Genomic DNA, 22,930 nt, shown 5'->3' on the forward strand with positions numbered 1-22,930 from the left:
TTCCGTAGATAATTTATAGGAAACAAATGAAGAGGCAGAAGAGGTAAAAAAAATCGAAAAAAATACCGCTTCCGGTATACACACCGCAATACACACCTTTAATGTATTTTTATAAATTTCAGATTCCCTTTTTGATTGTTGTTGCGTGTTGAAAAGGATGAAAGTGCCGCCAACCAACTAACGGAAGGAGTCGAAGGAATCAACACTCTTCAACATGAAGCACGTTTCACTGTCACGTTCCGAGGCGATCGACGGACCGCCCGGTGATTTCCTCGTTTCCCTTTTTTAGATCAAGTTCCCTCTCTCCGGTGAGACAACCTTCGAAGAAAGGGCGGCCAATGTCAGTCAGTCAGTCATGCCAGGAAACCGCGCTCGTCGGGATATTTTACTTTTTCCTCTTTCGCTGCCATATTTTTTTCACGCCAGCCACGTTATTGACCACTTTTCACCCGACGATTCGACGGTTGGCGACGGCTTGGGCTTGTGGTTGCACGTGGAAAACGCAAAAACAAAAACTGGTTTGGATCCATTTGATTCGTTTCACCCTTTCGCGGAGTTTGCGGAATCGGAAGAAAGTGAGTCCAGCTCATCAATCAGTCAATCGCTACTGATCGCGCTGAGCACAGCTGAACAAGGTCATCAAGGCGCTGCGACGGACCAGCGGCAGGGTGATGCAGCGCCCCGCCTCTCACTTTTCCAAGCGTCCGGAAAAATCCAAAACGTGGCATCGAACCTTCAAGACCGGGTTTGATCTTGAACTTGTGTCTGCACGAGGAGGGCAGTCGCTCCACGTGGTTCCCTTCACGTTTTCTTCTTCGCCGTTCGATCGTGTTTGAGTTCGCGTTCACTTTCTTTCGCTTGCACTGGTGCAAGGTGCAGCTGCAAGAGGAAAGCAATCTGAAAGTAACTGGCGCGCGAGCGTGGCGTCTCTCATGGGCTCTACTCATGGCCTTCTCGATGGGACAATCGTTACAAATTAGATTTATTGACTTACCGAATCACGATAAACGGTTAGCACCGGCACGAGCATAAAGGCACTATCTACGTCCTTTCTTGCTTCACCAACAGAGCCACGGACTCAAAGGGGACAGTGTTGCGAGAGATGAAAATTTATCATCTCTCCGGTGACATTACCATAAATATACTGCTACAAAATGTCGAATTGTGGTTTCTGCTTCGTTTCCTAGCCCACAGCGGTTAACCCCAGGCTCAAGTGTTTTACGGCCCTTTTTTGCGCCGCATCGCGGAGGGAGATCAGCGATTAATTAAATTATTGAAAACATTCTAACCATCACCGTGCACACCCCAGGGGACGATTAGAACAAGAGGGGCGGAAGGGTGGTCATTTCAATCATAATTAAACATGTTTTTACTTCACCCACTGGCACCCTGTGGCTGTCGCCAGGAAAACGCGGGTATTTCCGCGTCGCTTCTGGACGCGGGAGTGCGTTTTTGCATTTCCCTTTCCCGCTGAATGGCTCATGCTGTTCCCGGGTTTGATCTTACCGAATGGCACCGGGTATGCGTAGCAGGTTTCACACGCACGACTAGAGAACGACCCCTCTGGTTCTCCCTGGCTCCCTGGAGGTTAGAAGCTGAGAAAATATTTTTCAATTAACCAGAATGAGGTCAGCCCGGTTGGCGTCGCCCAGCGCGGTACAATCGTACGAATTGTGACCCCAAGGCGGGCGATATGGATCGCCACCGCGGATCGGTGGCGACGGCGGCGCCGATTCAATAGCTCTCGCATCGTTTCGGTGGCCGGGAATTAGATATCTGCGATCGCTGGACGGCTGGTGACCGCCACCCTTGGAGGGCGCAGATTATTACCGAGAAGATCGCACATGCACGCCATGCGCTATTGCGGAGGTCGATTTTTTGATCGGAATGCCCTTATGCGGCGCTTGCGGTGTTGCGAAAGTCAAATGGATCTTGAACTAAATTAACGTGATCATCTTTGGGGACCGGTGTAAAGGCGCGAACCGGGAAATGAAGTCAAGTTTCTGTGCTCCACGAGTGTGGCGGATGATCTAGGTGAAAGACCAGGTCACAACTAAGAGTTTTGATCACAAATTCCAAAGTTTTGCTGTGAATAATCAACAACTGTTTATCTGGCTTATTGATGTTAAAACCAATTTTTTTTAATAAGGTACTACAGTATATTTTTAGTAGCTTTCTAGAATATTGTGTTAGCAAATTGGATCAAAGGAAATGTGAGAATGATATTTCTTAGTGTATCTCGCAACCATATCAGTGGTGCTACTTGCGAAATTCTAATACGATGTGGTTTAAACGAACGATACTTCACTAATTTAGTATGTAAATGTTCGGAAAAATGTTGGGAAAATGTAGATTTTTTTTAAAAGGAAATAAGGGCGAGGTTTTCCCTGAGAAACTCGATTTTCCCATAGTTTGGTGAATTTCATCAACCGTTACACAAAAGCTACCACCCGTTACAGAAAGAGAACGAAAGATCGCCTATTTCACTCTACCAGCCGTTACAGAAAGAGAACGAAAGATCGCCTGTTTCACTCTTTTGACAAATTTTGTTTATACTCTACGGGTTCGCGAGTCTACATGTTGAATCGCCGATTTGAATCTCGTTTATGAGGCCTGCTTCAGCGAACCAAATATTCACGAAAAGTTGTAGTTTTATAAGGCATTCACTCGAAAAAATATAGTTGAATGGTTTCTTCACGAAAAATCATCAAAATTGAGCCTTTTTTGATCTGAATTAGCTCACGGAATCCTTGCCGAATCCTCCCTAGCCGCCACGTGCTCTCGCATCAGCCGCGCGAGTTAACGGACGATTACCTGATCAGGCCAACCACGCGCGCGACACGCACAGATACGATTTGGCCGTTGTGAGCGTCGCACGTTTGCTTTTCTCTCCCGGTTTGCCGGTGCCGTAAAAGTTTCGAACCTAAAGAACCATCGCGTGTTTTGAGTCGTGGAATTTTTGCGCTAAGAGCTGTGCTGTTTAATAAAAGCCCAACCCGAGGCTAATTCGTGCCTGGGCATTCGAAGAGGTGTGCAAAACCCCGCAGAGACGAGCCCCTCAGCGTGTTCTGTGCGTGTGTGTACACCCCCGGCTATCTTGTCTCCTCTGAAGCCGCGGCTCAAAACAACCGTTTGCATCTGGTGTCGTCGAATATTCTATCGTCCTGGTCATCCTTATCAACGATATTTCATCTCGTGTGCCAGTGTGTGTGTGTGTGTGTGGTTTTTAGTGTCTCGTTGAAGATCAGCAGCGAGAGGTGCATTGCAAAGTGACCTGAAGTTGATGGTGAAACCGATTAATGCGAATCCCGTGCATCTCTGTTTTGCATAATAATCGTCGCTTGTTCGTGGCGGAGTGTATGTGTACTTGTGCGTTTGCTGGCGTGTGTGTGTGTGTGTGACCTACTTTTGTGTGCAGGACGACTTCGATCAACGATCGAGCCGGCCGCTAGCGAGTTGAGATCGGAGCAGGTTGAAATACTACATTTTGGGGCCCCCTCCATGGTGGTGGTGGTGGTGATCCTGCTATAATCCGAAAGTGGTTCGCTTGGTCAACCCGCGCGTGACAACAACCGAAAACAACGGAAAGAAAAACCAGCCAACCTGTGGCGGCAGCAGAGCAGAACAAGAGGCGAAGCAGGGCCTCGATAACTCGATGACTCGAAAGAAATCCGGGTGACGACACAACGAGACACAACCGGATCAGTGACATCCCTTGAGTTTGAAGAAGCAACGCGGGAAATTGCGACCCAAGAAAAACGCAAACTCCCAGTCCGCAACAAAATCGAGAGCAGCAGCCACGGTCGAGTGCAGAAAGATCCAAAATTTATGTTTTTTTAAAACACAACAACAACACCAGCAATAACGACACCGGACATCGGAGAACAGACCGCAGGGGAATCGAAAAGGTAAGCGACCACGACCGGGCCTTCCTCTCCTCTTCTCTCTCCTCGGTGGAAGGGTTTGAAGAAAGTTTTCTTTTCGATTGCGGCGACGTGTGGCCAAACGGAAGGGAGGGAGGAAGGGGTGATGATGAGAGTGGATTGCATTTTCTTTTTGTTTCGCTTTTTACCTTTTGGGACTGGAGCACGGGCCGCCCGGTTGTTCCGGCGGTTCGGTGACAATTCATCTTGTGCCGTTCGACAAGACTTTTGTCGCTATTTGCTTGCTTGTAGCAAGTTAGTGTCCGGCGCAACGACGGTTAGCGAAAGGATTTTCCTTTAAATGATGCCGATATTTACTTTCTCCTTCAAGAGAGAGAGATGGATAGAGAGAAGCGAGAACGGACACATCCGGCGGAGTAATGCTTGTTGTTGCGGGATGTTTTCATCCCCTTATCAGTGGCCGACGACGACGACGACGACGAAGATAGGCCGGTTGCCGATGCCGGTGCTCGTGCCGCCGGTACCCCAGGGTTCGCTTTCACTACGCAAATGCTATTCCAAGGCGGACCGTTTCTTAGAAGTTTTCTTCAGTTCAGGTCTTCTCAGCACAGTCCAGGAGAACGTCATAGATTGTAAAGCGGATAATAAGCTTAGAAGAACCATCACCGGCATCACCGGTAGAGGTAATCGGTGTTTGGGACGATCTTCGGTGTTTGGATTTGGGAGGAGGAATGAGGGAATGAGAATCTTTACAAATCCGGACACGGGTCCCGGGGATGGGTCGAGTGTTTTGTATACACAAATCGTGTTTGAGAAGGAGATTAGCAAACGGATGCTGCCGAGGAACTTGGGAGCGTAAGGACCACCAATCGTTCGACTCTTCAACGATGTTGTCCTTGCGAGAGTAGAAACAGTTTACAAGGATTGGGATTTTCACATAACTTACACTCCTTTCTGTTATCATTTCTCGTTTCAAGACATTGTATCATGATGTAGGGAAACCGCAACTAACAATATTGTATGGTTTTCAGTTTCAATAGCTATTGAAAAGGATTTGATCCCTTTATCTAACTTAGAATTAACTTTATTTATGTCATTTATTGTCAAAAAAAGTTTTGCTTAACCATCATCAGTTGAAATCAAACCCAAAATCAAATTAATATGTATCACTTGTAAGCACAACGTTCTGATTGTTTAAACAATCAAAACCATGCCAGATAGTCTGCTCAAATATGGAAAATGAATTAGCTAGAAATCCCACACCATCTAACTAGTTACGAGATGCGCCATTCGTCAATCATAAACATGCTTTCGCCAGAAAAACATTCTACCTACACCACTGCACAAGAGAGTTTTTCCGGCATTTTAAAATAAAGTAACAATCCCACGCCACCACCGACCGAAAGTAAATATTTTCAACACAAAACCTCCTCCTGCGAGTCCCTGCGCCATTGGCGCCCGTGAGAACAAGAAACGAGATATCGAGAAACGGTCTGGCACGGCCCGTGGCGTATTACTTACGTGCTGGCCAAACCAGACCCATCTCACCATCAGCATCAACCGCTCAATTGCTGACCGTCGTCGTCGTCCTAGCACATTTAGCGAAAGGTTAACTTTTATGATCTGCAAACATATTATTTTTCGCTTCTTCATGGTCAATTCCAACCGTGTCCGTGTGGTTTTGGTTCAGCTTTTACGTGGAGCAGCGAGGATATAAGACGATATAAAATTGGATCCCTTCTGCACCGAGAGATTTCGAGTGCGATTGCTGGGAATGTGGTTCTGTGTTTTTCGCGGTTTTTCGCCATTAGCTGGTGAGGTTTTTTGGGAGCTCCGGCGTACGGGCCGGGCGTCCGTGGTCATGAAAGTCGGAACACATCGTAACGGTCACGGTGGTCATCCACGAGCTCTGGACCATGTTGTCAGGGGAATATTGAATTTCTTCTCCGGCAGATGCGTCTGTGGTGCGTTAGATCAACATTCAATTCCTGGTACGTCTGCGTCATCTCGTTATTGCGCATCGTGTACACGAGTTTCGTGAGAGTATTTGAATGTTAATAATATAAACGTTTTGATATTAAGAGATTTTCACTACACGCTACACTGTTACCCACAAGTCATTGCGTCTTCATTGTTTGGAAATGCGTTTCTATTTTTCAAACATTTCGTTATCTGTTTCCACGTTGTGTCTTTTTTCACATCCATTCTATCCACTTTCCCCTTCCCCGAGTCCGGAGTTTAATCGAATGTGGACACCCCTCGAAAAACAGGGAAAAGTAAAGCAAACCGCACAATCGAAGGCCAAGGGAACACGCCAAGCCACTGCTGCACGCACTGGACTCTCGAGCTTGGTCCGGGCTTTGGTCCGGTGTGGCGACCCTTCTTGAACGGGAAACGCGTGGACCGGACACGAATGCACTTGACCATGGTGTTGTGGTGGCTGGAAACTTCAAGGTTTGTTTGTCCCCTCTCTCAGCATGCTCCCTCGAGTGTGCTAGTCAATCACACACCAACCTTGCTGGACCAACCTTCTCCCTTCCCTAAGGTGTTGCGATCCCCTCGGGCGAGAGCAGCGCCAATGATTATGAGGTCAGTCGGCGGTGCCGGTGGACGAAGAGGGCTGTTGCTGTTGTTGTGTGGTGGCACATTAAGGCCTTAAGGGTGGCCCCGTCTGCCCTGAGCCTCGCGGTGGAATCGAAAAGTGATTATATCTCGCGCACGAAAGCGAGAATTTTACGTGTTTGAAAGTGAAAGAAACGTCCGCGACGCAGCGACGCAGCGGTGGGCCTGGGTGACGCGCGTCTGACGCTTTCTCTCACGCGGCCCCACGCGCGCGCGCCTTCGCTCGCCAGCTCGGGCTCCATCCAGGTCTTCGTCGAGAAAAAAGGGGAAAGTCACTCCGCAACCGACGCACCTCTCCCCGAGGACCGACGGTCTGGGGAGTGGGCTGCTGCAGGGAATCGCGTTTGCTTCCTCTTGCTGCTACACACCCGAGGCCAAGGGTTTGTTAGCGAATCTAGAGAGGTGGCCAGGTGGTTCCAGCTGGTGTCTAGGGTCTCCGTTGGAAGGGCCGCGGAAGTACGTCGTCTTTGTGGTGGGGAATTGTGACACTTCTGGGCTGCTAGATCGTTGCATGGAAGCCAATTTCAATGGTTTGGTATTGGCAAATTGATGCATATCGATCAAATTGCGGACCGTTATTGTTGTTCCATAAGGAGGTCTCGGTTTGAAAGGTTAAAATGCAAACATAATTTAGAATTAGTGACAGCTGGTTATCTTGTTAGAAGTTCACTTAAACAACGATTGGCCTGAATGACATCATGGCCAGCTATGATAGCTCCCGGATCACCGTTGCGGGACAAGCAGGTGACTCACGCTACATCTGATCTTTTGCGCTCAACTAATGCAGTTCTGGACCATAAACTAAAGATATGAATTCGTTCCGCTCTTTCAACCGACAAAGGAGTGCTATTGACAAGATCGTTATGTGGCTTAATCCGAAAGGATAAATGGAATTCTCTCCTAGAATAGTTTCGAATTCCTCGGATTGGTCTAGGCAGTGCTTCAACCTAGCCTAAACCTTAATCCTGAAGAGACCCCATTTCAATAGATAGCACATCCATCAGCGGATTAAAACCAACTATTGTAGTGCCTTGGTTTGCCTCATTTTCTGACTCTGAATGAAGTTGGGTCCCGAACCGCCGAACGTGTCCGGATACCCGCGAACGCCTCTCACGCGTAATTATTGGGATACCGGTGAGAAGGTTTCTTTCCACTGGTTCGATAAACCACAGCCTTCCGGAGCTCCAGAGGCATCCAGGATGTTAGTGGAATTCCCTCTTCTTCCGCGGAGCCTTCGCTGCTCCACGGTGGCTGCTGAGTCATGTGTTACGAAACCCCCACCCCGGTCAGACCTTGAGCAGATATAAACGGAGGAAACCAGAAGGCGAGAAAGAGGCACTGTTTCGACGGAGAATTTCCGGCGTAACCGGATTATCGACCACCACGGGAAGATGAGATTGAAGCCCTTCCCGTGTGGTGTGGTGTGGTGTGGTGCGAAAGTTCGTGACATTTTGTGATCAAATCGCGTCGCTTGGATTCCGGTTGACCGGTGCGCCCCCTTTTGACACCTTGTCTGCGGCCATAGTTCAAGCTGATTGTTGGTTGTCGGTGCCAGCAACCATCCAGCCGCTATTCCCGCTTGGCCACTAATGGCTTGACTTATTCAAGGTGAGTCTGGGTGGTAGCTGTAGGTGATTCAACGAAGCAAGATCGTGATGGTGATGGCGCTGATGTGGTGTCTGTGGCCTCCACCACCACTGCCCTAAATGCACCACATTTATTCGACATTAACCGGAGGCTCTGGTCAGCATCGACATGATTGGTGGTAATAAATTGAACTGGAAAATGATACACTATTAGCGTCTAGTTGACCTGCAGCCATGGTTACGATGGTGGATTGATTGGACATTGAAGTGAAAACGAGTGAAATCCAGTTGCATTGAAGACTGATGGACTGGAGCATTGGCACTTGCACTTTGAACTTTGCCATCGGCTGGAATGAATGTCACATTCGCAGCACTGGATCTAAGACAAGATTTTAACATTTGTGCTGACACATTAATTAATAAGATTTTAACATCATGCAGATTATCTACGGATTTTCATTAATTTCACGTAAACAATGTAATTCCATTAATGTTAATCCAGGCTGAAGCAGGGAGTCTGTTAATTGCAACCACGTAAAACAGTTAACATTCACATGAGAAGCACCTCTTGATGTCGTCAACAAGAATTAGGCAACATCCACACGATGAATGGGTTCCTTTGTGTGTCCTTTTGTTAAACCAGGAGCCGGTAGGCACGCGTGTCTCTGATCCAACTGTGCAAACATCCGGCTCATCAATTCTCCTATTTCGATGCCGTAAAATTCGCACTGACGTTAGTGAGTTCGTCAACGGCATTTTACGACTTCATTAGCGGTTTTGTTATATGAATTGAGCCGTAATTCAATTTGAGGTTCCCGCCTGTAAGACCCTTGCGTTCGGTAAGCTTCAGCTGCTGTTTCGGTATGTTAGGGTGTTTTGTCAGCTTAAAACCTCAACTGTCACTGCCCCAAAGCAGGATTTGTGTCAGGATCACTGAATTCTGTTGGAGCTTTCTGCTGCACCTTGCGCTTAAAAATTCATTACAGCAGGACCTCAGGCAGGTCAGCATGGATGAAATACCAACTGCAGTAAGATTAATTAGTCATTCCACAACCATCCCGTGAGTACGAGAACTGCAGCATACGGCATACGGACTGCACGCAACAAACTCCACTCCAACAGATGTCCGGTAAGCGAGAAAGAGGACTCGGTTGTGTGTTTGTGTGCGTCCTGTGGGTCTGGTCCCTGCGAGCCTTACGCGTGACCCCTTCCCCATGCCGCCATAAAAACAGGTAGCGTCCATTCTGTTGACCATTCTACCCTCTACCACAGGAGCTTATCTCTTGGTGTCCTGTTGCCCGGGCAGTCCCTCACCGGGAACACATGTAAACTGATAATTACAGCTCCGGTTTTACCGGCAACCTACAAGTGACGAACGAAAGGGATTGCGTTCGTTCGTGTGCCATGTGGTCTATGGCCATGGGTCCATGTTTGATGATTCGTGGTTTATGGAATAGCCCGAGACCAAGGGAAGCCCTTTTCAAGTCGATTGATGTAATCAAGTGACCCAGAGTGTGACATTTAGACGCTCCGTAGATGACGATGGCGGCTGATTGATGTGCTCTTGATGGTAGCCACGGATGTGCCTTATGGTCCATGCTCTGCACAGTACGGAGCGCTCATTATCGTGTGCTCTTTATCATCTAATTGAATCGGTACAGTCTTAAAAGGTTCAACACAAATTGAAGATTATCTTTCATTTTATTCGTTTAATGGGATCCGTTTGAAGCTCGGCGAACCGTTTGACATTCAGCTAGACAGAACCGTCGCGTTACTGCATTTCGGTGTGAATGTTTGACATTAACAAGCGGTGGTAGCTTCCTTGCCATTCGCTTGGCCGGGGCTTGTTGTTTTTTTGTTTTCAATTTTCGCACCGCTCATAAATGAGAAACGACGGGGATAAACATGCCAAAAAGCAGGATATTACCTGCAGGACAAGCCGGGTCTTAATTCATTTTTGGACCACCAACGACGGGTCGCAGAACCCGCAAAAGCAGAGTCTTTGTTCTTTGCAAATGTCAATTTCTGGGATTTGCATAAGGCCGACCGTCCATGCGGTCCATGGGTGGTTGACAGAAAGCGTGGGGTCTAATAGTCAACAAAAGAAACTCAATAAACTACACTTCCTCCGAGCGCTTCAAATTCAAATTGGCCCTTATATTTTTGCCAATTTTCCCACACAATTCCGGGATCGCTTCGCACCGAGGCGAGGTCGCCGGGCCGGCGCAGCAGCAGCAGCAGCAGCAGCATCATCGGCTTGACTTTATGCTGAACTTCCTTCGTTCGGGGCTGGCTGACAGGCTGGCCGTGAGAAGACGTGCATACATAATTACTACCGTAATCCGCCCTCCGGGCTTTTCCTTTCGCTCACATTCCGTTCTCGTCCATCATGTCTCGTCCGGGTTCTCGGACCACGGCTGACGCGCTTTTGGGACGATTTCGTCTTCTTCGCCGCAGTCCGGAGAGCTGCAAAGTGAGCTTTTGAGTAACCGAAGCCCAACGAAACCCCTCGGCATCCATAATGGCTGTATCTAATTAGTCACATTTAATGCGGATGGCCCATCCCTCTCGACGATCTCAGACGATCATCGCATCACGGTGATTCGTGATCCCCATCAAACGGCCATCTGGCTGTACCGGCCCACAGGAAGGTGCATGTCTGCGTCTGCGCCTTTCCGTGTGTCTCTTTTATCGCCAAAGAATCGAAACGTTTTGAATCGCATTTTTTAAAGTGATTTACAAACATAAATATGATTAATAGAAGCATGTAGATGGCGCACCAGGTGGGGCTACAAACGTTATTCTAATGTTTGTTTAAAGTGAGAACACCACCTCTTTAGATCCCGATGACTGATCCCACCGCCTGCAGGAAGCAATGTGTAATTTATACCATTTAATTCAATCGCAATCCGCAATCCGCGCGATTGTTCTGCATTTTTAAGCAGCGCAAAGTCGCCGAAATGTCAGTCGCCTACCAGTGGTCTAGCGAATGAGCGATCTTCAAGATCCTCAAGATAGCAGAAGACACAATCTGAACGCGGAAGGATTAGAATCACAAGAACCGCTTGGGCAAGTTGTGGCCCCACGTTCAACAATAAATAAAAGGTCAACCAAATGAAGCTTCGTTAGTGTGTAAGGTACGGTTGGCTCGCTATCAGCCCTCCACGCCTAATGGAAGTGCGTCGAGTTCGCGGCTCCGCGGCGATGGGCGACGGGTTTTCGGTGGCTTCCCCGAAGACGCCAGAGACGTACATGGCGTTGAAGCTGCACTTTCATTAATCTTTCCGTCCTATCGGACCGTCGCTGCTTCGAAGTCGCCGTCTTGCTGAAGGTCGTTTCGGGGTGGGAGAATGCATACCGGCCAACCGGTGGACGGAGCTGATGTAACGCGCATTCCGCGCTGGAAGTCCCGATTGAGCGGCATCCATTCGCCTAATGAAAGTGGAGATCATTATCCATCTGCAAGAACCAAGCGGCGTAGCCGTAGATTAACCGACCTTTCTCGCTCGCAGCCGCAGGAAGCCTCGGACAAGTGGCTCGGTCGCTCAGGTTCGCTGATGGTCGATGAAAATGAAAACGGAAATTTTATTAATTCCATCTATCCTTTGCCCGGTATCCTCCGCTACCAAGATAGGCTTCAGATAGGGTCTCAAGGTGGGCGTTTACGAAAGTAAAAGGCTCACCATCTCGCCACGCTGCCGGTAATAAATTCTTCTTCGTTGGATGACGCCTTTCCATCACTCGACGCACGGGAAAGATTACTTGAACAGAGCGAGCATTTCATTTTTTGATTAAAGACGCTCCTACCAGGCACACTACGGATTAATTAAGCAGAGTCGAAGTTTTTGGTCGTTTTTTGGAGTAGATTAAAGATGAGTTATTAGCAGAGCAAGAGGAGCTCGTTATCAAAAAAACAGGACATTAGTCAAGTGGATTGGAATGCTCGCTCTAAATTGGAAAAACATGTCCACTAAACACTAAACACTAAAGCATGTTATTGTCGGGAAGTGCCCCTAACAAAGTTCAACCTCATCAGTCCAGGCCAACGATGGTGATCATTCCACTCCACTTCGATCGAATGCGCCAGGTGGTCGGGGGTCTCTATCCACCCAAGGTTTACGATCTGCATAAATTGTTGCTGGAAAAGTTCAGTCGCTACTAACCCTGTCCTCGGATTAGCTGACGAAGCCACCATCACCAACTGGTCCACCACCACCACCACCATGACCACCCAATGGCCGGGCCCAATGTCCGGCATACGGCGACCGACCGACACATATTGCAAACTTGACCGTATTTTCTGTGCCACTCAGCAGCAGCTGAGGCCGATCACGGTGCGTGCTGCTGCCGTTGGCGGCGTGCGTGGCGGAAGAAGCCATCACAAACCGCCTCAAGGTGGTGGAAAGGAAGCAGGGGATACCGCACACGTTATGTGTGTGTGTGGGTCGCGAGCAGTTTTCACTTTCAGTTCTCACTTTCAGTGGACGGATAACCGGTTTTTGTGCTCCGCATTTTTTTTTACATATTCACTCCCATTCCATGTTTTCACGATCACGGTGTGACCACGGAGCGGTGTCTAGTTAAATCACGACAACCGACGAGGTAGTGATCAGTATGTGAGTCCCTTTTTGGCGCTACCCCTGGGATCGGGATGTTTCCATGCTGATGCTCGTTGAGGAAATCGATTTGAATTTTTATCATTTCACAGTCATCGGGTCAAATCCCGGGGGTTCGTCGGAGAGAAAGAGAGAGAGAGAGAGAGAGGCCTTAGTGAAAGGGATTATTTGCTGCCTGCATGGCAGAAAGTGGGCCAAAACCCGGGGTGTCCAACTTACGGGGCGCAACTAGAGTGTTCCGCTTAGTGGTGCAACTAAGCCAGAAAAAAGAAAATTCCATTCGCAAACATTACTCGTCGTCGGCGTCGTGAGCGTCGTCGTCGTCAACAGCGGAGACGGACGGTGCTGTTGCCAGCTGTTGTCGTCGTGTTGTACCCTGATGCCTGTTTCATAACCGCCACAGTGCAGCTCCGGGGGCCTCGACACCATAAACATGACTTGCGACATACCGTCGTCGTCGACGTCATACCGTGTCACCGAGTGTGGACGCGAGTGTGCCAACCCGCTTTGCGTACCGGAACTCAGCGTCGCGCTACGGTTAACCGTCACCAGAAGTATATGCTGCCCATCAGAGACACCCCATCGTCAGGTGGTCCCGTGGACGTTCGGTAATTGCATCGATTGTACTCGTGCTGCTGGCGTGTGCATGAATGCATCCAACAATCCCACACACACACACATATATACACACACACAATGACTATCATCAGCTGCGGTCCTCTTTCCCTCCGTGCCCTTTCTCCAACCGGGCGATTTGGTGACGGAAGTGGTTTTCTGGAATGGAATCAAAGTGCTCAATTACTGACCACTGGACCGGTAGGAGGCTTGACAGGCAATAGCGAGCCCCTCGTCGAAAGTGAGAGTACTCTGCACTTGTGCTGAAGCATGAAACAGGCCGGCCGAAAGAGAGATGTGGATTGGATTACGTACGCACCCACGACTCGTACACCCGGAAGTGGCTCGTTTAGGGCCGTTCCAATAACCGTCGTTCAACATAAATCCGATAAAAAACAATTCGTCTGTCATCGTCGGGAATACAAGAATATTCAAAGAATAAAAGAAATTATGCTAAGCCGTTAAGCTGCTTACTTCGTTGCTCGTCCGAGGTGTAAAATTCGTGAAATTATTTTCAAAATTCAATTAAAAAACCCCCCCAACCGCCAGCAATCCAAGTTTGCGTGATGGCGGATGGAAAGGAGTTTCGTATATTGCACCACATCTTCTGGCCCCCCGACGGGGGTTGAATTGACTTGACTCCGTGGCCTCGGCAGAAGAGAGTGGTGAAAATATACGACCCTCTCGCAAATATCTTTGCAGCAAAATGGGGCCGGACATCTTCGCAGCTGGACATTCGCCAAAAACCGGCCTTTCGCGGAAGGTCATAAAGCACGGTTGAGCTCGCAAGCCAACCCCCCTCTGTCGATACAATAATTATAAATCATAATCATCTCGCACCACCACGCAAAGGGGTGAGGTCGTTAGGGTGGTGCTGACGAAAAATGGTTGTGATTTAGGTCCCTTCAGCTTCAGGAGGTGAAAGGAGCGAATAGACCAAAAAGAAGCTAGCCTTCGATGAGTGGTGACGTTGTAAATTAGTTCGCCTATCACCGAACGGGCGAGTTCCGCGTATTTGGGATCTTCCAGCTCCATCACAAAGGATGTAGCGAAGATGCCACAAGCATCCATACACGCACGAAGTCATATTTTTTGTTGTTCCTTTGGAAGTGTGCACCCCACCTGTCCGAGGCGACCTAATTTATAGCGAATCTTTTTGTGTCTTATCGTAGCTCCTTCTGGGGCTAGGATTTCTCCACCGAAGAGTCGGACCCCCAGCCGGAGCATAGGAGTTGTGCAAACATCGTACGTACGAAAACATCAAACAATTGCTGCAAAACTGTTAACGCATCTTCACGTTCGCATTCAAGCTGAAGACCGCTTGCCAAACCGGCTTTTGCGCGATACTGAAACAGCAAGTGTTTCGTGTAATTTAAGACGGATTTGAGCTTCAGTTGCTTGGGCACAAAGATCAAAGATCGCAGACACACACACAGAGAGAAAGAGAGAGCAACATGTTTCATCTGCCATACGTTCAAGCGCCCTCTCTGCCTGTTCCAATGGAGCAGATAACATGCTTTCGCGTATGTAATATTTGTTTGTTGATGCTGCCGCTGCGAGTGATGGCACGAGCCGAAGATGTGTACATTAATCAAACACGAGGGAGCGCATCTGCACATCGCGCACACTACTACTGTCTGCTGTCAGCACAGGAGTAGTAGCTAATGTATTCCATGTGTGTCGTGTCGTCGATGTGCTACAACTAAAACGTCACTGAACCGTGCCACTCATATGCTTCCCCTAGCTGCGCGCCTCAAAGGCTAACGGAATTAGCATCCAAGTCATGTTGGGGGGTTTTCTCTCCCCCACTCCCTGGCAATAATGGTCGATGTCAGACTCACTATCTGCTGTCTGGTTGTTGTGGAGCTTCGGGCATGATTCCTTGATCAGGTTTAGGCTTTCATATAAGCATAACTTGTTTCCGTTTTGTTCACCTCGAATAATTTACTGTCATCGCCGGGTCCGGGCCGGGCCGGGGCGACATGCCCATGTAACTGTACCTAGTGGCCCCCGGCGGCGGCACCCGGATTGATTATGTTCCAGTGCCACCAGGAGTAAGGAGTGGACCTGGTGGTGGCCTAACTTTATCAACACGTCAGGAGGAGCGGTTGCTCTCAACATGTCCTGTCTCGTTCTATCATCATTCTAACACGTAACACGTTTGGTGTGTGTTTTTCTTTGCTTCTTCTCGTACTTTCAGTCCCTGTAGTCGCACCGGTTTCCCATAGAACAACGGACCTGCGGACGGAACTTGATCCACGTACAAGTTGTAGCGACTGGTTTCACTGGACGAGACAACTAAAACCACGGCGCGCATTTAATGCTGATAACGGGCTGGTGTGATTGAAGGCGAGACACTGACGCAAACTGATCCATCACAGCGAAGCGCATAGGAAGCACACTTGGACCACAATCTACCGACAGCATAGGCCATCCGGATTGTTCTATCGATCGAACCGTTCGAAAGCGAAAGGGTGACTGGACCGAAAACGAGTGGAAAAATCACAGCGTTTTTTTTTTGACAGCCTGCCAGGGTTCAGGGAAGCGGACCAAAAAACAAGATTGTCACAACAGGACGCACATCACGGAACGAACAGTGTTCTCCGGGTCGCCGGGTGTCGGGAACAGCGTGTTAACACGAGCACCGCGATAGAACCCGCGGCAGGGCGCAAGATCGCGGGCCTGGTGGTCTTGGGCGCGGAAGATGATGATCGTCTTCCACGATCGCCAGCGCACCTGGAGCATCGAAGAACGTGCCACTACCGCTGTTGTGGATCGGTTGCGGTGGAGCAGCGAACGAACGTCCCGCTGTGACGGCGACACACATCTCTGTGCTTTGTGGGTAGCAGCGAGTGTCGTCGTGTGAAAAACGGGAATCGAACGACCATAAATCACGAACCCACCGGGAAGTAAACGGCGGACGACGGACAAGAAGGATAAAACCAACCAAGAAAAACCAACAACCAGATAAAACATAAAACAGAAAAATCGGCAAAAAAAAAACAAACCCCCGGCGAAAAGAGAAAAGGTGAGAAGGAGAAAAGAGAAACGAAACGCAAGCGACAACGAAAAAAAAAAAGAAGTAAAACAACCGGAAAACAGAGAGATAGAGAGAGGAAGAGAGGAAGACAGGAAAGGCCAAATGATTGGTTAACAGGAGTAAGAAACATCGCGTGTAAACGCTTGTCGAGAACAACTGGCAACAGCGGATAAAAGCAGAAACGCGCGAGAAGTGTGAGTGAAGAGTGAAAATCACGGTGTGATCGAACCGACGACCAACATTCTTGGTCCGGGATTGGATTGGATAGCATTTACCGTCGGAATTTACCGGATTTCCGGAACGCGGTACCGGTGTTTGTACTGAACCCCCAAGCTTGGGTGCAACTCACCGTGTGTGTGTTTTGTTAGTTTTATGTATTTCGATCGTTTGTGCATGCGTGTGTGTGTGTTGATGTGATTGTGTTTTAAAGCAATAGAAGCGCACGCAGCGTAGACCGTGTCTTTGGCGAGTTCTTCTTAACTCAAGTGATTGTGATCGAAGATATCGCTCCCCAGATCTTTAGATGCAGCCCCTCGTTCTCAATCACTAATCACACCGTCTCGAGAACCAGCTAGACAAGCTCAGCCAGCAAAGCCTCCCCCTCCCCACAAGGTATGTATAGCGCATCGGTTTCTGCTCTTTAAATTGATCGTCATCGATCACCGTTGGGGATCATGAATAACAAGTTCTGAGAGTGCGAGTGTCATTATGCGGCTGCGGCTGCGGCTGCGATCAGGGGATCCGGTTGTCGAGATCGAGCCCAATCGATGAATGCCTATCGCTTGTTTGCCTTAGCGTGGCCTCGTGGCGTCGGCTAGAATCGCCGCGTCCATATTAAGCGTGAATGAAACTAAATGAGTTATCTTGATCGATGGCCATCGGCGGGCATGTTAACAGGTTTTTTTTTTCTTCCCAAACGTGCGCTCTCAGCCACGAAATTAAAAGTCTCCTGCTGTTGGGTGTATTTCCTGTTTCAGCTAATCGGCGACCACGGACTCCATCTTATAGGACTCGAGAAGGAGCAGTAGAGTTCTTATGATTGCTTTCGGTTGAAAAAGGCGTTCATGATCATGATCTGCATTTGAATAATCCAACTCATCGGCCCACTGGCCACAGAGATGGAACGTTTCAATCAGGATGGGCATCTCATGATTCTGATGGAGCTGCCGTAGAGTCAATTATGAACGCTACTTCCTGCATCTTGTTGATCGGTATCTAAATGAATCAAATACATGCGTCCAGTGTTCTAGTTCCAATATGCCATGACGGGCATTAAGATGCCCTTAAACCTACACGATCATCAGCACTACTGATGACACCTCTCACAAGACCAGGTCTAGGGGTTCAATGGGATCCACATCCCCCGCGTGACTAATCGCGTGTCCTCGACGATCGGAGATGCGCAAGTCGGCGCACGCGCCATACCACGCAGGCTAATGTCCCAGGTCCGTGCACCCTAGGGACTGACTCATTCACCTCCACCTTCGCCTCCACCGCATACATTGACTCTCCCCCTCCTGTGTGCGCGCGCGTTATGTAGAAGAAAGTGTTTTCGAGACTTTTTGCTCCGCTTGAACTTGGATCGTTGGATCGGAAGGGGTTACTGTGTCGCTTTGTGCGGGATGACGGAGGGCGAGGAGGGGCCCTCCGTTGGCCGAGGGCCATCAGCGATAAGTTCGGCTGATTCATTATACCTGTGACCCCCCACCGCGCGAGTGTGGCAGAGCGATGTGCGAAAACGATGCGCATCGGTCGCAACCTTCGCCTCCCGGACACTCCGATGCGTCACACACACGAAGAGGGAGTTGCGGGGTGCAAAATGGAGTCCATTCTTCCGGCCACGACGGCAGGCAGGCGAATGTACTCCACGCATCGGATCGACACACGGCGCATCATTCTATCGAGATGCTATCGATGCCTAAGGAGGGGAGGGCGATCGATCCACACAAGGACTCCTCCACAATCAGTGTGAGCGAGGAGAGTGGATTGTCATGTAGGGAAATCGTTGCCAGTTGGGCGTTTTTTTTTTCGTCGTCGTTGTTATTGCTGCTGCTGCTATTCCTGTAAGCGGGCGTGGAGCCCTTCAACTGGCCGGGAGCAGCAACCGCCAACGGAAGGAATTCGCGGCACTTCAGTTGCTTAATGCGTGCCGAACAGCTTGGTCGGCGGTGATGTCGAGTGTATTCTGCTGGTGATTCGAAAGGGAGTTTTTACTTTAAAAAGTGTTTTAGATAAGGAAGGTATGACCTTTTGCCCTTCTGCAGACGTGAAGTGCTCTCGGTTTTGCTGCGCGGATGCATATTGAGTGCTCATTAGTGTCGGCGCTGCTTACGATCGTGAAAATTGAAGTGAATTCAGGGGCAAAATCTTATCGATTACGCTCCACCAACAGGGGGTGAACTCTCGTCTAGACTGAAATGCACCGGGACGCCACCATTGCTACACCCTATTGCCATTTCGTAAGTCGATATTATTCCAATAAATTTCTCCCCATTCGACAAGAGTGATGTTGTGGCTTGGGTCGTGACTAGAGGCGACGGTGTGTTGTCACACCTGCGTCCGGCGGACGACGTTCTAATGAACTCTTCACGCACGCACGCACGTCCTCATTAGTCGTGAGCTGCCCGTTGGACGCCGTATGGCGCGTTGATTGATGTGTCCGCGTGTGTGTGTCTGTGTGTGTGTGTGAATTTTAATCTAATTTCAAGTTAATAGATAACTGTACTCATCCGTTCACGGCGAGGTTACTGAACCCACCGGTAATCGAGGGTTCGCTAGACTTCCGTGAGGACCCAACACTGGTTATCGGGCGGCGGGGGAGACAGGTTCCTTCCTTCCTTGCCGTCTGGCGGCGGGGGATATGAGACCGTGTCCGCGCAGTGCATGGAATAATTTTTCATCCCATCGATTCGATTAGCATGCATGGCGTGTGATCGGTGAATAAGATATTTAAACCAGAAACATATAAAACGGCATCGCCATCCGTGCCGTGCCAATAGACGCAACTCACCAGTCGAGTACTCTGGCTTGGGGTGCACGGGAGCAGAGGCCAAAAGCAAAAAAACGGAATGCATAAAATTGCTTTCGCATCTCGCGAAACATTGCGGCTCATGGGTGTGTAGTTAAATATAGATCAGAAGATGCAACCGATGGTATAGAGGTGTCTGCGGTATTTTGCTTTTATTTGGGGGTTTTCACGGCTTCGGACGATGCTTATCCGGGTGGTTTTGCGTACAGGAAGTGGAAACAGAAACGGGAACAGGTGGGCAGCAATATGGTGCCGCTGCTGTTCATGGTTTTTGCTGAAACTAAAGGATCTTTTTTATATTTATTTTACAGTAATGTGGTTCATCGCTGTTGATTTTTTTTAAAATAAATTCCTTCCCTAAAAAGAGTTCGTAAAATCAATAAACTTTAGAAAGGATTGGTTTATTTCCGATCGGAATTCGACCTAGATAACGATTGCAAACACTTTCACTAACAAGCGTTCGTCGAGTGCACAAATCGTTCATCATGTACATCGTACTTTTACATCACCCCCTGCCACTCGCAAGCAGCATTAATGTTACGAAAGTGCACCACTCCCGCAGGGTAACGATCGTAGTTTGATCGCTCGTTAAAAAGTTTTCAAAGTTCCACCTTCATCCAGCTCGAAGGGCAGTCCACTCTGCCGGCAAAATTCACTCGCGGTTGGCGGTATAGATAGAGGATAGTATGAGTTATGGTGGCACATTGCAAACTTTACGATGTGTTTGCTGAATAGCCGTACCACGGATGTTGGATGTTGGGAATTGTTATGTTCTCGACGCCGGCTTTGCGTTCTCCTTTTTTCCGTGCGCTTCAGATTACGTTGTAAGGCCATTCGCTCCGTAGCGGCCAAAGGATTAACGGATCGGTTCGATTGCGCACGGGGAACTGCACTGGTCGGATGATTGCACCGACTGGCAGGGAGAACGTTGGATCGTTGCTTCAGTTGCTGAATTATTGAGAGAACTTTTTGCTACCGCCACACAACTGGCCACCATCACCACCACCAGTGGGAAGTGGGATTATCGACTCTATTGAGCCCGACGGACGGAGTTGAGAGACCCATAATTTGATTGTAAATATTTGATCAGGATTTCGATGCTGGGGCGCATCTGACTTCTCGGTTCGACGACCATCCACTGTGCTACTGTTGGCAGGACATCCTGCCTTCCATCGATGTTTGTCTCGACTAAGTCGACAGCCAAGAGAGACAGACTGCAATCAAATATTGATGTAGAAAGTTCTGGAAGATCACAAGAACAGTCTGTTAACCGCACGAATTCCCCGATATTTCTACTGCTCTCTGAGGATAGGGACACTGTGGATGGACTTCTGGACATATGTGGTTGAAAGGTTTAATGCAATTAGTTTTAACCAAAACCACCCTCCAGAGAGACTTCAAGACTGGCGTAGTGACCAACTAGTACTTGTGCCAGTAAATATCGAACACCCGGTGAGGTCAGTGAATGACATCTTCGGAGCAGTCATCACCATCGCCACGGTTGCAACCATTTCAGCCAACTTGCATTATGCACCGAGTGGTCCCCGGTTCATGGTGGTCGTGGCACACACAGAGCGGAAGCAGTCACGCGTCACAGGACCACCAACTCCCCACCCAAGGGGGCCCGGGAACAATGAGCAAATTTATCATCCTTCCCTGTTCTCGTGCTCCTTTGAGCGCAAACAAACATATCATAAATAACGAATCTTGCAGCAGCCCATCATCTTCTCCAGTTCCAGTCCAGTTCGAGGGGCCGGCGACGGGGATCGGCCATCGCTGGTTGCAAAGACAAACGGAGCGACAATTCCGGAATCCGGGACCCTTATCGTGCGCTTCCTCTACTATTTCATTTCATTAATCATACTCCGTTGCCCTCCTTTTTGCGCTCTTTTCTGCACTCGCAACTTCACTTCTGTTCTCGGTTCTGGTCGCGGTGCAGCGCTCCAGCAGCAAAACACTTGCCGCCATGGTGGTGGTGTTTGCTGTGCTGTGCTGTGCTGCTCTTGCTGCTGCCTCGATTTGCTCGATCTCCGATTGGGTGTATTATTGGTCGCCCATTTTCCCATCTTTCTGCGTTCGTCGGTGGAGTTGTGTGATTCGCGTTACCACTTGCAACCGATGGAAAGGTGCGCAGCTTGTTAGCCTGTTTTGCGTTCCTCGTTCCATTCTTCAGTTTCATTCGAAGAAGTTCTTGAAATTGATTTGCTTTTCGCATGGTTTTGTTTTCTTCTTCACTTTTTTCTCTTCACGTTCACCGCCAGTTGATGAGCTTCTAGGATCAATTTACTGGCCAGTTCTACCGCAAAATGTGTGTACGCGCCGTTCACTCACACCGTTGCTCATCCTAGGGCAATCCTTGTTCAAGAAGTTGTTCCCTTTTTCAATTTGCAATCATCATCGCGTAAGCCAATCGCCTCCCTCCAGGATTCCGAGCAATTGGAATCCCTTCCTAGAAAACAGAAGGACAAGCGGCTCGGGAGAAGCTGGTGCCATATTTGTGGATGACGAGATTGGTTTCACGGCACACCGCACGGCTTCCACCTCCTCCGGGTGTAACCGGTATACGGTGTAGCTCTGGAGCGCCTCGAGCCTCAATTATCATTTTCCATTTATGCGCTTTTCATGGTAGGGCTCAAAGTTTCCCTTTTTTTTTGCTCTGCATGGACCATACTCCGACCGGCCGGCTCGAGCACAATCGAGCATATTTTTGCATCTGTTTTGCACATTTAGTAGCCAGAGCCAGCGGAGTGTGCAGCATGGCCAACTGAGCTACAGGCTGACGACGACGACGACGACGACGGATGGTGGTCATCTTCGGAAATGGCGAACCATTTGTTATGTCCATATCGGACGGGAAGTCGTTGCAATCGGTTTTGCGGGCGGGTTCGCTTCGCTGCGGCCGACAATCAGTAGCTGGGCTGCGCCAGGCCCATACGGGCTGTTCCACTGTAGCTGTTCCGCACCAATAGGAAGGAGGTGCTGCAGGAGTCAGAAGTTTCTCGAACGCTTCCGTGGGGAGTTCCAGGTTTAAGTATTGAGATGCAACGGGCAACCCCTAGAACAAAACACGTTTGCTCTGTTTGGAACCCGTTTTGGAGCGTTCGTTCTGAGCTCCCTCCATCTTCATCAAACTCACAAACGAACCTCACAAGCACAGAGTCAGGCTAGTGTATGGGTTATGAGACATGATGATAAACGGAGTACAAACGGCGAAGCACGACAATAATCATCATCGTGAACCGGCACGAGAACCATATCCGACCGCATCCGCGATCCGATCTCAGCAAACGGAGCGGAGGTTCAACAAATAAAGACATAGACGCGGGCGCATCTTCGGTGTGTGTGCAACAACAGCATAATGGATGGATCCAGCATCCCCTTTCGGTGTACCTTGGGACTTGGGACCGGCACTGACATTTTGATTGATTTATGGGCTTCTCCGGGTTCTCCGTGGGGATCTCTCCTGCCTCCAAGGTTGCGTTTTAGTTGTGTCTGTGTGTGTGTTTGTGCGTGATAGCTGATTGATTGACGTGCCATTG

At 49.1% G+C, this 22,930-nt stretch overlaps 1 protein-coding gene across 2 annotated transcripts in view; it reads left to right on the forward strand.

The window, feature by feature from the left end:
• The first annotated feature begins 2,865 nt into the window (after nt 1–2,865).
• The window catches only part of LOC125955237 (uncharacterized), a 66,449-nt gene continuing 46,384 nt past the window's right edge, over nt 2,866–22,930 (forward strand). For both annotated transcript variants that reach the window (XM_049686248.1, XM_049686249.1), the window contains exons 1-2: nt 2,866–3,908; nt 15,524–16,975. The gene's annotated coding sequence lies outside the window, so the exon portion shown is untranslated. The remainder of the gene's footprint in view (nt 3,909–15,523; nt 16,976–22,930) is intronic.

Source organism: Anopheles darlingi, chromosome 3 (genome assembly GCF_943734745.1).
Source record: "Anopheles darlingi chromosome 3, idAnoDarlMG_H_01, whole genome shotgun sequence".
NCBI lineage: Eukaryota > Metazoa > Arthropoda > Insecta > Diptera > Culicidae > Anopheles > Anopheles darlingi.